This window comes from Zootoca vivipara, chromosome 8 (genome assembly GCF_965207765.1).
Source record: "Zootoca vivipara chromosome 8, rZooViv2.hap1.1, whole genome shotgun sequence".
In the NCBI taxonomy this organism is placed as follows: Eukaryota; Metazoa; Chordata; class Lepidosauria; order Squamata; family Lacertidae; genus Zootoca; species Zootoca vivipara.
The window spans coordinates 76,712,302-76,725,742 of record NC_142591.1 but is presented as its reverse complement, the minus strand read 5'-3'; the positions used below and the strand labels follow the sequence as shown (position 1 = coordinate 76,725,742).

The following is a 13,441-nucleotide window of genomic DNA, read 5'->3' as shown; positions in this document are numbered from 1 at the left end:
GCAGAGGCAGCTTTCGCTCAGGCGTAGTCTCCAGCTGTGTGTGTGTGTGTGCAGCCCATCAGGGGAAGGTTCATAAACTGGTGGGGAGGTCCCCTCTTGCTGCAACTGTTCCTTGGAGCACAAAGGCAAAGCGACACCGGAAGTTACGTTGACACAACTTCCGGTGTCACATGGCTGCCGGTCCCGGATTCTGCAGTCCGGGACTTGGAAGGTAAGGACTATGTTTAATTAGTTATTCCGTTTCCTCCAAGGAACTCGAGGTGGTGCCCATGGTTCTGCCCAGCCTCATTTAACCATCACAGCAACCCTGTAAAGTACTGTAGGTTAGGCTACCCAAGGGACTGGCTCCAGGCCTCCCCAGTAAGCTTCGTGGCTGAGTGGGGATTTGAACCCTCGTCTCCCAGGTCCTGAGCCAACATGCTAACCACAGGTTTCCCCACAGCAGATGATCACCCTCTAACCCATGGAAAAGCGATGAATATGGAGACAACATGGATGAATGAATGCCTGAAATGGGTTGAGGTTCCCTAGCGTTCTCTGAGAGAGAAATCCAAGGGAAGCAAAACAAGACTGGTTTGTGTACATGATGATCAAGGGTTTGGAAACCAAGCCTTATGAGGAACGGTTGAGGGAGTTGGGTATGTTTAGCCTGGGGGGAAAGAGTCTGAGAGGAGATATGATAGCCATCTTCAAATATCTCAAGGGCTTGTCACATGGAAGAGGAAACAAGCTTGTTTTCTCCTGCTCTGGGATGGCTTCAAGTTACAAGAAAGGAGATTCCAGCTAAACATCAGGAATAACTTTCTTCTTCTTTTTTAAATAATATATTTATTGATTTTATAGTGAACAAAAACAAAAACATACAAAATACAAAAAAACACAAATACAAAAAAACACAAAAATAAAATTCCAACTTTCTATTCTATATCTTAATTCAAATCTAACACTGTTGACTTCCTCATTCCTCCTCCAACTGCGTTACATTGTAAATCATCTTTAGTAATTTCTACATCTTGACCTTAAACTTATTTTCCATTTTAACTAAGCCTTTTCCCTCTTTTCCTTTTTTTCTGGTGATGCACGGCAAGTGTCTGTCCTACTCAGAAGAAAGTTTTTTGCTTTTCAGCATCTGCCCAAACTTATTTTCCATTTTAACTAAGCCTTTTTTATGTTATATTATTGTAACTTAACATATATTTCGAATCCTTTTCCAAACTTTTAACTACATCTAAATATATTTACTCCTCTACATTTTATATTTCTACAACCTCTCTGTACCTCCTTCACTTCAATTAATTCTATCCAATATTATGCTTATTCTTTAAATAAACTTTAAATTTCTTCCACTCTTCTTCCGCCGCTTCTTCCCTCTGATCCCGGAGCCATCTTCAGATATCTCAAGGGCTTGTCACATGGAAGAGGAAACAAGCTTGTTTTCTCCTGCTCTGGAATGGCTTCAAGTTACAAGAAAGGAGATTCCAGCTAAACATCTTTTGATGATAAGAGCAGTTCAAGAGTGGAACGGACTCCCTCAGGAGGAGGTGGACTCTCCTTCCTTGGAAGTTTTTAAGCAGAGCTTGGATGGCCACCTGTCATGGATGGTTTAGTTGAGATTCGAGCATTGCAGGGGGTTGGAGTAGATAACCCTCGGGGTCACTTCCAATGCTACGATTCTATGATCATCATAATTTCTGCCCTTGGACTGTCACTACAACTCCCCTGCCCAGGAACTAGAATCCTGCTTTAGTTTGCCCTTTGCAAACCTCTCCCACTTGAGTGCATGGGAGACCTCAGGCCTTGGGACGGAAGGTGGCCCTCCATTCCTTGCCACCTGGCCCTTGGAATCTCCTCCAGGCCCTCCTTCACACCTCAGTGTTATTGCCTATCTTGAGTGCGCGCTTGCATTCTGGCAATGCCTCCAGGTGGTCTGAATGGAGGACAGAGGGGGGGGGGGGCTTGTGAATGTATGCAGGATCTGTACCAATATTACGGTTACATTAGTTTCTCCACCCATTCTTGCCTCTGGTCAATCCCAACTCTGGAACTTGGCCCTCAGAATGTTCCCAGGAGGGAACACGGCCCTCAGAATGACAAAAAAGGTGCCCATCCCTGCTCTTCTGTCTGCTTACCAAGAAACTCCTTTTCATTGACACAAGCAAAACCATACCCTCCAACGGTTTGATGAAAACTGGGGTGTCCTATTCCATAATAATAATGATACACATTTTTATTATTTATACCCCCTACCCATCTGACTGGGTTCCCCCAGCCACTCTGGGCAGCTTCCAACATATTTAAAAACAGAATAAAACATTAAACATTTTTTTTAAAAAAACTTCCCTTTACAGGGCTGCCTTCAGATGTCTTCTAAAGGTTGCATTGGCTCGAGGGGGGGGGGTCACACAACACCATACCCTCCAACATTTCTCCAATGAAAATAGGGATGTCCTACTGTACCCTCCAACATTTGTTAAATAGGGACATCCTGAAGAAAAGCAGGACATTCCAGGATCAAATCAGAAACCTCGACGGCTTCTGTAAACCCAGGACTGTCCCCGGAAAAGAGGGACCCTTGGAGGGTCTGCGAAAGGTTTTGAGATCTGGCTCCTGGAGACCCCCTCTTGCTGAAGGATCTTGTGGCTTCTGCGATAGAAAGCCGCCTTCCTGGACCATCAGGAAGGTTGCATGTCCGGCAGATGGACCCACCTCTGCCGGGCCTCTGAGACAGGTCCCTTTCCGAGCCCTCGTTCCTCCTTTCCCCGGCGCAGCGTATTTTCCATCACTCCAGGAGAAGCTTGATGGAGACATTTCCCCGAGAGAGAGAGAGGCGCCAATTAAGGGCTGGCGCAGCCTGCCATTTATCACCAGGGGAAGTGTTTACGAATTAGCTTCCACACACAACCGGCTTATTTAGAGATATAAATCCAAGCTGTGCTAAGCGTGAACAGGCCCTTTCATTTCGAGCCATTTGCCCTGCCAGATGGAGCGAAGGCTTGTGGGGAAAGTGGTGATAAAATGTCTCGCACAGACTGCACACCAAACACTCGGAGGTATGCAGAAGTGGCAGGCAGCATCATCGGGAGCTGGGGGTGGGCCGAATGTGCCACTGAACAGCAGCCACTTTTTGCCCAGCCAAATGAGGAATTATAAGACTCTCCCCCCCACACACACCTCAATAAACCCACACCTAAACATGAAAATATGTCACAGCACAAAGGAATGAAATAAAAGTCATATTTCGGCAGCGGGGAGCAGTGCATTTCTTTCCATGAGCATTTTCCGACTGGGCCATGAGCAAAAGAGAAGTCCTGCTCAAGTCTTAGCTTCATGGGTTTGTCGGAATGCAAAGAATATATGCCATGGTGGCGATTAGGTTTTGCTATCCTACCTTCACAACTTGGGGCCAGTTTACCTGCAAGATTGTATTGCCGCACATATTCCCACTCGACCTGCAAAACTAGCATCGTTACAAGGGCGACATAACACCCGTTCCACATTTGTAAAAACTCGGTAATTTAGCATGGCAGTGCCTAACCTTTGGAACTCCCTGCCTGTTGATGTCAGGCAGCTGTCTTCAGGATGCGAGTTTTAATCTGTTTTTAGACTTCTGTTATTTTAACTTTTTGGAAATTTAAAATTGTTATTAATTCTTCCTTTTGATCATTTAATTGTTTTATCCTTTTCGTCCACAGCATTGGTGTGTGTGTGTGTGTGTGTGTGTGTGTGTGTGTGTGTGTGTGTGTTGTGTCTACATCTATTGACATTCATGCATTGAGTGGGGAAGTCTGATGGGTGAGAATCTTCATGCTTAGAAGCCTTGACATGCATAGGAATCGTATTCTCTATTGGCTCTCCAGCACCTGCTAAAGACATTCCTCTTTCAACAAGCCTTCTGAAATCTTTACCCCAGTTGGAATCTGTCTTGGATCTGAACTAATTTTATATGTTGTCATTTTAAACCATTTTTAAAAATGTACTTCTAGTTGTTGCTTTTAAAATTGCTTCGGTTTCTCTATATGTGTGTGTGTGTGTGTGTATTCCTTCCAGTAGCACCTTAGAGACCAACTAAGTTTGTCATTGGTATGAGCTTTCGTGTGCATGCACACTTCTTCAGATACACTGAAACAGAAGTCACCAGACCCTTAGGTATAGTCAGAGGGTGGGGAGGGGTAATACTCGGAAGGGTGGTGGGTGATTGGCTGATAGCAATTTTTACTGTTAGCAATTTTAATTCCAACTACGTCAGACCAACACGGCTACCTACCTGTAACTTGTTTTATATATGTCATTATGCTGCAATTCACTTTGAGATCTTACATGGGAAGCAATTCATAAATTAGATTAAATACTACTGCTACTAACGATATTAATAATAATAAATAGCACGTGCCATTTTTATTCAGATCTGTGTCCTCTCTTGCCCTGCTTTTTGGTGGCCTGCTTCCTTTGCGGGGGGCGAATGTCTTGGTGGTCACCCCAATCCCTGCCCACCTCTTGCACTGCGGTGCTGTTTGCTCCCTGGCTCAGCAGGCTACAAAGAAAGCGACCCTATGGAATGGAGGCAGCCACGCTGCACATTTGCTGAACTGCAAACTGGAAAGGCACTGTCTCTTATTTTAAACTCATCGCGCCATTGCCAAAAAGGCTGGCTGCCGCCGAGCTATGGAGAGATGACCCCATCCTGTTTATCCTCGACTTGTCAGCAGCCAGAGATTTTAGGGTTGTGGGTTTTTTTGTATTTGCATTTCTGGTTTGTTTGTTTTTAATGTTGGTTGCACATAGAAATTAAAATGTATACCTGGAATGGAGCAGGGATCTAGGAAGCTGTCTTATGCCAGGTGAAACTAATTGCCCCCCCAGCAGCCTGCATCCTTCCAGAGGCCTATTCTCTCACATGATCATTTTAACCAGAGGGGGGGGGAGGGTCTTCAGGACCACCAACCTCTCTGATAAACGTCTGTCTTGGACCTTTCCCTCAAGCCTCAATCTCTACCAATGCTTCACGTTTCGGTCTCCACTTCCCATTGTGAGAGGCGAGGTCTAGATTTTGATGAGAGAGTTTTGCCTGTTGTGGCTTTTCCCATCTGTATCTGCCTTGCGATTGTACCAGCGGTGGTATGTATGGCTGATTTTCACAAGCTGGTTTGAACTTCGCAGTCTGGCTGCAGGTTTGTAGCTTTAAGGGCTGTGGAACGGGAAGGGTTGGTGGAGGAGCAGTTCCTCCAGTTTGAAGGGAGGAAAAGCAAGGCGCTCGAAAGTCTCCATTTGTAAGGTTCAGGTCATTCCCATGATCCCATCCCAATCCTCCCAGAGATGAACGTCTCAAAAGTCTTGGTGAACATGCTGCTGAATCGGAAGACGAGAAGGAATTGAGCCCAATGGAAAGCACCAGAATCTCCTGTTATAAGCAGTGTTATGCAACATGCCACACAATAAAGCAAATCTATGAATCACAGCTGCAAAGAGTCATTCTCCATGTCTGGACATTTGTGAATCAGTTCATCCACAACAATGATGAATGAAGGGATCACTAGATCATACCCCCTTGGAAATACTGTTAGCAAGAACTTTTGCTGCTCAACTGTGGATTAATCCCCACCGTTTAGTGTCTCTAGTCGTTTCCCAAATCCTTTCTTGCTGACCAAGCTGCACACTTCACTGTGAATGCCATGGGTTGTTGGCATGCAGTGTTTTCGATATGTTTTAATTATTACTTATTATTTCATAAAGACTCACTGATGCTCTGGGGGAAAGGCCTGACTTTTTAAGTGCAATTTAGCAGTTCTGAAGAAAGGGCGGAGCTCTGTTTATCAGCGGTGACTTTTCATGAGAAGTAGTCAAATGCTGGGCTTCCTAAGAGCAAGACAATAAGCACACCCTATGAGATCAGTCCAATGGCACCAGATGCCCGTGAGAAACCTCCAGGCAGGACCCAAACACAAGAGCACTCTCCCCACCTGAGGGCAGGCTGAAGTTGGTGGGCCAACGCTTCATTTGCCCAATGGACCAACCACCTCATCAAACTTAGCAGAGGCCAGAGGCTTCCTTGCCTCAACCCAAAGAGAATGTTTTTTTTTTGCAGGGGGGGGGCAGTCCACACATTCTCAAGATTGCTACTCACCCAAAAACAACGGCAGAGCAATGGACCATTTGCACATGCGTGTCAATGTTTGACTCATATAGTTGTGGGGAGTGCTTTCTGGGGTTAAAATTAAGTTTCCGGCACTCATATCTTTGCAAAAAGTGCCAGGGACACGAGCAGAAAACTGGTGCCTCAGGCAGCAAAAAAATCAGAGTCATCTGCAAATATGACTGCTAGGGGAACTGCTGAAAGCATGACCAGAATACCATCAGCCTGTTTGGACCAGCATTTGCCCATGGCAGAACTACAACCACCAACCCAAATTCCTCCATTGCAACCCCCTGCAAAGTTCAGTAGCTGGTTCAATGCTGAGTGGCAGCGGCTCTCTGGGCTTTTAAACAGGGATACTCCGAGCTAGAGAAAGATGCTCTACCATGGCATGGTCAAAGGTCAGGGTTAAAGGGATTTTTGTCACCCCACAACATCTGGTACCATGCTTGAAACATCTGGACAGGAAGGCAATCAGAAACTAAATTGGATATATTTTGCACCTAAAAATGTGTTTATTGAGATGATCCAAAAATTCACCTAGTCTGGTCCCCAGCAGGATCTACTAGGCCTGAAGATGCTTGAAAGACATCACCCACCTAACCCAGATTAAGTGCCACACGCAGAAATGATAATTGAGCAAAGCCATAGCTCAGTGTTAGACTATTTTCCCGGCATGCCAGAAGGGTAAAAGGTAATGGACCCCAGATGGTTAAGTCCAGTCAAAGGCGACTCTGGGGTTGCGGTGCTCATCTGGCTTTCAGGCCAAGGGAGCCGGCGTCTTACCTTCCAAGTCCCGGACTGCAGAATCCGGGACCGGCAGCTGTGTGACACCGGAAGTTGCGTCGACGTAACTTCTGGTGTTGCTTTGCCTTTCTATGGGCACCAAAAATGGCCGCCGCCGGCTTCGAAAGTCGCTTGCACGCATGTCAGGAAGTGCGTCGACGCAACTTCCGGTGTCGCTCTGCCCATCTATGGGCACAAAAAATGGCCACCGCCGACACTGGAAGTCACATCTATGCACTTCCGGACATGCGTAGATGCGACTTTTGAAGCCGGCGGCAGCCATTTTTGGTGCCCATAGAAGGGCAAATCGGAAAGAAAAAAAATGGCCGCTGACAGGAGAAAATAACGGAGAAAAACGGGAAACCAAGTGATACGGGGGACCACCGGGAAAAGGTAAGTAAAAACGGGGGTTTCCCGTGGAAAACGGGGTACTTGGCAGGTATGGCCAGCGTTTGCCCACAGACAGCTTTCCAGGTCATGTGGCCAGCATGACTAAACCGCTTCTGGCACAATGGAACACTGTGACGGAAACTAGAGCACACGGAAATGCCATTTACCTTCCCGCCACAGTGGTACCTATTTATCTACTTGCACTGGTATGCTTTTGAACTGCTAGGTTGGCAGGAGCTGGGACAGAGCAATGGGTGCTCACCCTTTCATGGGGATTCAAACTACCGACCTTCTGATTGGTGAGCCCAAGAGGCTAAGTGGTTTAGACCACAGCACCACCTACATGCAGAAGGCCCCCGGTTCAATCCCCGGCATCTCTAGGTAGGACTAGGAGAAGCACCTCTCAAAAACACTGGCTGCAAGTCAGTGGAAATAGTATTGAGCTAGATGGGCCAATACTCTTATTCAGTCTCAGGCAGCTTCCTAAGTTCTTCCCTTCCCCTAATGTTTGGTCAAATAGAAAACTGCTTTAACCTTGCTGCCCAAAGGGAAGGAGGGTGGTAGTTTTGGGTGAACAGGTTCTTACCCATCGTTTGGCACCTGGCCTTTTAAACCGGAAACTGAAATGGTCTGCAGGCAAAGTCTGCGCTGTTCTGCTGATTTCCCTCTCAGCATTGCATGCAATGCAAGCTATGACCAAGAAACCATTGACCCCTCGAATACGACGACAGGAGAAACCAGCAGCTGCGGTGCAAAAATATGCCACCGCATGCCGTTCGCCACCCCAGCCAAGGTTTGCAGTTGGGTCTTCTTGGTGGTTGGCGGGGGAGCGGGGAGCCTTGTCAGGTGAAATGGCAGCGTCTCTGCTTTCTTTTCTTTTTCAATACAACGCGAGCAATTTTCTGCACTTCAAAGCTGGGGCACCATGCCCAGGAACACATCGACCTTTGGCACAGTTATTTCTCTTTTCCCTGAAGTTAAAAGCACTTGACTGAAAATGGAGAGAGGGAGAGAGGGGAAGGAGAGAGAGAGAGAAACCTGACATTTACTTGCCATTGCCTTTCGACGGGTTTTCTAAGGAGGGCTGTTGTTGCTCTCGCCTGGCACAAAGGGCCGCATCTCAGGGGTGACTGAATTCCTGTACAAAGTGGCACGGGGAGCCGCCTCGTTCCAGGTCAGAGCACCGAGCCTGGGGCGGCCTGCCCCAACTTGCTGTGGCCTCTCTGGTATCTCAGACTGGGTTCTTTCCCAGTTCTGTTTCCTGCAGTCCTTTAGTGCAGGGTTGGGAAATGTGTTGCCTTCTCGATGTCTCAACCAGCATGGCCAACAGACCTTGATGATCTGAGCTGCGGTCCAGGAGCTTCTGATGGCCACAGGCTTCCCAACCCTGGTCTGAATGTTGAGGAGGAACAAGCACATCATATATCTCTCCCAAGCCAGAATGTCCACCTATGGACATAGCTATAAACTCCTGGTTGTTATCTGTAGCTCCTCCTGAAATCCTCCTGTAGGATTGTCTTTCTTCATAAGAACCTGCCCAGTTTCTGAGATCTTCTGTGGAGCATAGCTGCCAAGTACCCCGTTTCCCCCGGGAAACCCCCATTTTTACTTACCTTTCCCCGGTGGTCCCCTGTATCACTTCGTCTCCCGTTTTTCTCCGTTATTTTCTCCTGCCGGCGGCCTTTTTTTTTTTCTGATTTGCCCTTCTATGGGCACCAAAGAATGGCCGCTGCCGGCTTCAAAAGTCGTATCTACGCATGTCCGGAAGTGTGTAGACGCGACTTCCGGTGTCGGCGGCGGCCATTTTTGGTGCCCATAGATGGGCGGAGTGACACCGGACATTGCGTCAGCACACTTCCGGTCATGTGCAGAAGCGACTTTTGAAGCCGGCGGCGGCCATTTTTGGTGCCCATAGAAGGGCAAAGCGACACTGGAAGTTACGTCGACGCAACTTCCGGTGTCACACGGCTGCCGGTCCCGGATTCTGCAGTCCGGGACTTGGAAGGTAAGCTCTCTCAGTCCTACCAGTCTAGGGTTTCCATATTTTGAAGAGCAAAAAAAAGAGGATGCCATGAGGGACTCACATTTTAAATACCCCTACGATATGTAGGCTACAGAAGCTGTGATATACTGCTGAGGGGGGGCAGGAGAAGAAAAGAAGGAAGCAAGTCTTCAACCACCAGTTATGTCTAGTTCTCATCCAGAAAGTATAGCCAGAGACATTTTACTTCTGAAAAACAGGATGTGTCCTGGAAAAAGAGGACGCGTGGCAACCCTAGCTACCACCCTCACAGGCACACTTGTGATGTTAGTGTACCACTTTGGAATTTGCCACCTTAGCAACCATAGAAATGTGATAAATTTGAGCTACCAGCGGGTTCCATATTTTGGGGCTGAAACTCACATTTTTTTTTTATTATTATTATTATTATTATTATTATTATTATTATTATTATTTCATAAAATTTATAAACTGCTTGATTGGAAGGGGGGAACCCATAAAGCAAATTGCAAACGATGATAGCATTTATGTTTGCAAATTAATCCCCCTCCCAAAAAATACCCTGAAATTAAGCTCCTAACAGAACAGAAGAGTGTAACATTTAAATATTCTCAAGCGGAGATTCTCACTATGCACATTTAAATATTCTCACTTTGAGATTCGTTTTGGTTTTAAAATTATCTGTATGCAATGGTTAATGCAAATTTCTGCAGGCAAATTTCAACGAAATTCCCCTCCCCCTCAAAATAAAAAAAACCTGAAACCCCACTTTTGTTTTTAGTTCTAGGATGATTGCCAGATGTTGGGGATGGACCAGAAAGTGGAAATTCCCATCATGCCCTGCTTCTGAACCCCTTCTCCCCTTCCAGAAACAAGTGGGTGCGCATTGCTGGTAGGCAGCTCAGATGGACGCTCATTCTGTTGCAGAAAAGGACAATGGTCATTCCAGTCATGATGGCTGGGGCTATTGTCCAAAACATTTGGAGGGCACCAGGTCTGGGACATTCATTCATTCATTCAAATAATCATTTGTATGGCTCAGAGAAATGAACCAAGTCACCAGCACACACCTCTCAGAAGTGCACGGCAGCCAAACAAAACAAGTAAACAAAACGAGCTCTGCGACCTTTCTGTTTGAACAAAGCAGCCGTTCGCATGACCTTGCCATCCTTTGCAAACCCCATTCATGAAAATCTGCCTTCCTTTTCGCCGTACGGAACAGGAACTCCCAAGTGACTAATTTGAGCTGGCTGCTGGCAGAAAATATGTGTAAGGAGGCGTTTCAAAAATAACCTAGTTCCCCCTTAAAAGAGGGGGGTAAACGGGGGAGAAGAAACCATTGCTATTCTCCGTTCAGATCCTGCAGATGTTTCACTGAAACTCAGCGGGGCAATCAACCCCCCCCCCCAGGACGCATTTTCTATGGCGCATGTGTGCGCCATGTCGGGGGGGGGGGAGAGATTGTGCTGTAGGCATGGTTCTCTGCCCGTGCCAATCTTAGCTATTTGAACTGCTTGTGTCCCTCCACCCTGCTCCAAACAGAGTGCTCAGGGCTGCTTAGGTACAAAGGGAGGCAGGATCACCACTACAGCTAACCGTTGGAGAGTGTGTATTATGAACTCCAGCTGGCTGTTCTAGCAAAAGGGCCTTGAGATAGTCCTTCTCGGGAACATTGTGTGCTCCTCGTCCACTTAACCTTATACAAAGTCAGCCCACCAAGGAAAGGTCGTAGCTCAGCAGCAGAGCATCTGTGATCCATGCAGGAAAATCCCAGATTTGATACCCAGCGTCTTCAGGTAAGACTGGGAAAGACTCCCTGTCTGAAATACCTGAACAGCCAGTCAGTTTAGACTAAGAGTGGGCAACATTTCTCCTTCCAGGTGTTCATTGGGAGTGCAACTTCCATATGCCTCGACTGTGCTGGCTGGTGACTACAATTTATGTTTCGTTTTAATATTTGTTCTGTGCCGTATCTTTATTCTGATTGGCAACACAATTTAAGAAGGGTGTTGACAAGCTGGAGCGTGCGCAGAAGAGGGCGACCAAGATGATCCAAGGGTCTGGAAACCAAGCCTGATGAGGAACGGTTGAAGGAGTTGGGTCTGTTTAGACTGCAGAAGTGGAGACTGAGAGGAGATGGGATAGCCATCTTCAAATATCTCAGGGGTTGTCACATGGAAGGTGGAGGAACCTTGTTTTCTCCTGCTATGGAGGGCGAGACTCGAACCAGTGTCTTCAAGTTACAAGAAAGGAGATTCCAACTAAACATCAGAAAGAACTTTCTGAGAGTAAGAGAGCTGTTTGAGAGTGGAACGGACTCCCTCGGAAGATGGTAGACTTGTGTAGCTTTAGTTAGAAACTGCAGTTTTAGCCATAAATCTGGAACGGGAAATGCTTCTCGGCATTCATTATACACAAGAAATTTAATCCAGTTCTCAAACTAATTGAATTGTACGGGCTACAAGCCAAGAAACCTCAGGGACTTGTTTTGTGGAACCAAACGACAAACTTTGCTGCAGTGCCATTCCTTGAGAGGTTGGAATGTTTATGTAGATTCCATACCGTCAGTCGGTTTGGGGGACTTCACTACTTCAAGGGAAGTATAGCATTGATGCCTGTCACAGTGTCCGACCTTTACTTGTGTTCTAGGCTCAACCTATTTTGCAGTTTTCCTGCATTTATCTCCTCCTTTCATTACCACTTGGGAACATCTGCAGCCCACACAAATAATGTGTTGTTTCTGCCTCTCGTTCCCAGGAACACGCAGGAGGGGATGGAGGTCTTTTTGAAGCAACAAAACAAGACAAGGCCGTGTCAGGCAGGCGGATGAGCGTCATTTTGTTCTATTCCTGTCATTGAAATCCAGCATTAAAATGCAATTCAAGGTCTCCGCTTCTTGTGCCACGTTAGATAAAAATGCGCGAAATATCATCTCGGTTAGAAGCAGCAAGATTCTCCCTGAAGGGGAACATTTTTGTGTTGCTACCAGCAGACCTCAAAAAGTGCAACATGCTTTAACAATGATAAACACTCCCGGCCTAGACACTGCAAGGTCAGAAATGCGGCTGGTTTCAAATAGTTCTGACACGCCTCATCCTTACAGGAAAGTGGGGCGTGGTTTACACAGGGCAGCTGCAGGGGTGACCCCTGTAGCATTTACCTGTACAAGCATCCCAGGTGTGTCCGGTCCAGCTCACCTTGGGCACCACTGCACTGATCTGCGACCCTAGCACACCCAAAGACACAGCAGGTTAACTGACCCAAATACAATGGTGTTATAGATTTTGGGGGAGGGACGCACCCTGAACCCTAGAAATATAATAAATGGTAGGATTTTGGTTATCTGGAGTACTGAGCGGGAGATTACAGACCAGTGGGAAAATACAGGCGAAGCTTCCTTTCCAAGACAAGGCCTCATCTGGGATAGAGGTGTTGACATGACTTAAGATTTAGCTCCAGGGATTGCCAGAAGGAAGTGTACAAGGCACCTTGCAATCATCTTAGGGGCTCCTTCATATTTGTGCAGGGTTTACTCCTTTGTTGTCGTTTAGTCGTTTAGCCGTGTCCGACTCTTCGTGACCCCATGGACCAGAGCACGCCAGGCACTCCTGTCTTCCACTGCCTTCCGCAGTTTGGTCAGACTCACATTCGTACTTCGAGAACACTGTCCAAACATCTCGTCCTCTGTCGTCCCCTTCTCCTTGTGCCCTCCATCTTTCCCAAGATCAGGGTTTTTTCCAGGTGTAACACCTTAGAGACCAACTAAGTTTGTCACTGGTATGAGCTTTTGTGTGCATGCTTTCATGTGTATCTGAAGAAGTGTGCATGCACACAAAAGTTCATACCAATGACAAACTTGGCCTCCAAGGTGCTACTGGAAGGAATTTTTTTAATTAATTGTTGTTGCTTAGTCGTTTAGTCATGTCCGACTCTTCGTGACCCCATGGACCAGAGCACGCCAGGCACTCCTGTCTTCCACTGCCTCCCGCAGTTTGGTCAAACTCATGTTTGTAGCTTGGAGAACACTGTCCAACCATCTCGTCCTCTGTCGTCCCCTTCTCCTAGTGCCCTCCATCTTTCCCAACATCAGGGTCTTTTCCAGGGAGTCTTCTCTTCTCATGAGGTGGCCAAAG

At 46.8% G+C, this 13,441-nt stretch overlaps 2 long non-coding RNA genes across 2 annotated transcripts in view; one reads left to right on the top strand and one right to left on the bottom strand.

Moving 5' to 3' along the window:
- Nucleotides 1-13,441, bottom strand: part of LOC118089976 (uncharacterized) — a 252,987-nt gene that overhangs the window by 77,933 nt on the left and 161,613 nt on the right. The window lies entirely within an intron of this gene.
- LOC118090467 (uncharacterized) lies at nucleotides 7,965-12,196 on the top strand. The gene is made up of 3 exons (XR_004693257.3): nucleotides 7,965-8,099; nucleotides 10,090-10,200; nucleotides 12,066-12,196. It is a non-coding gene; the product is annotated as an uncharacterized LOC118090467 (long non-coding RNA).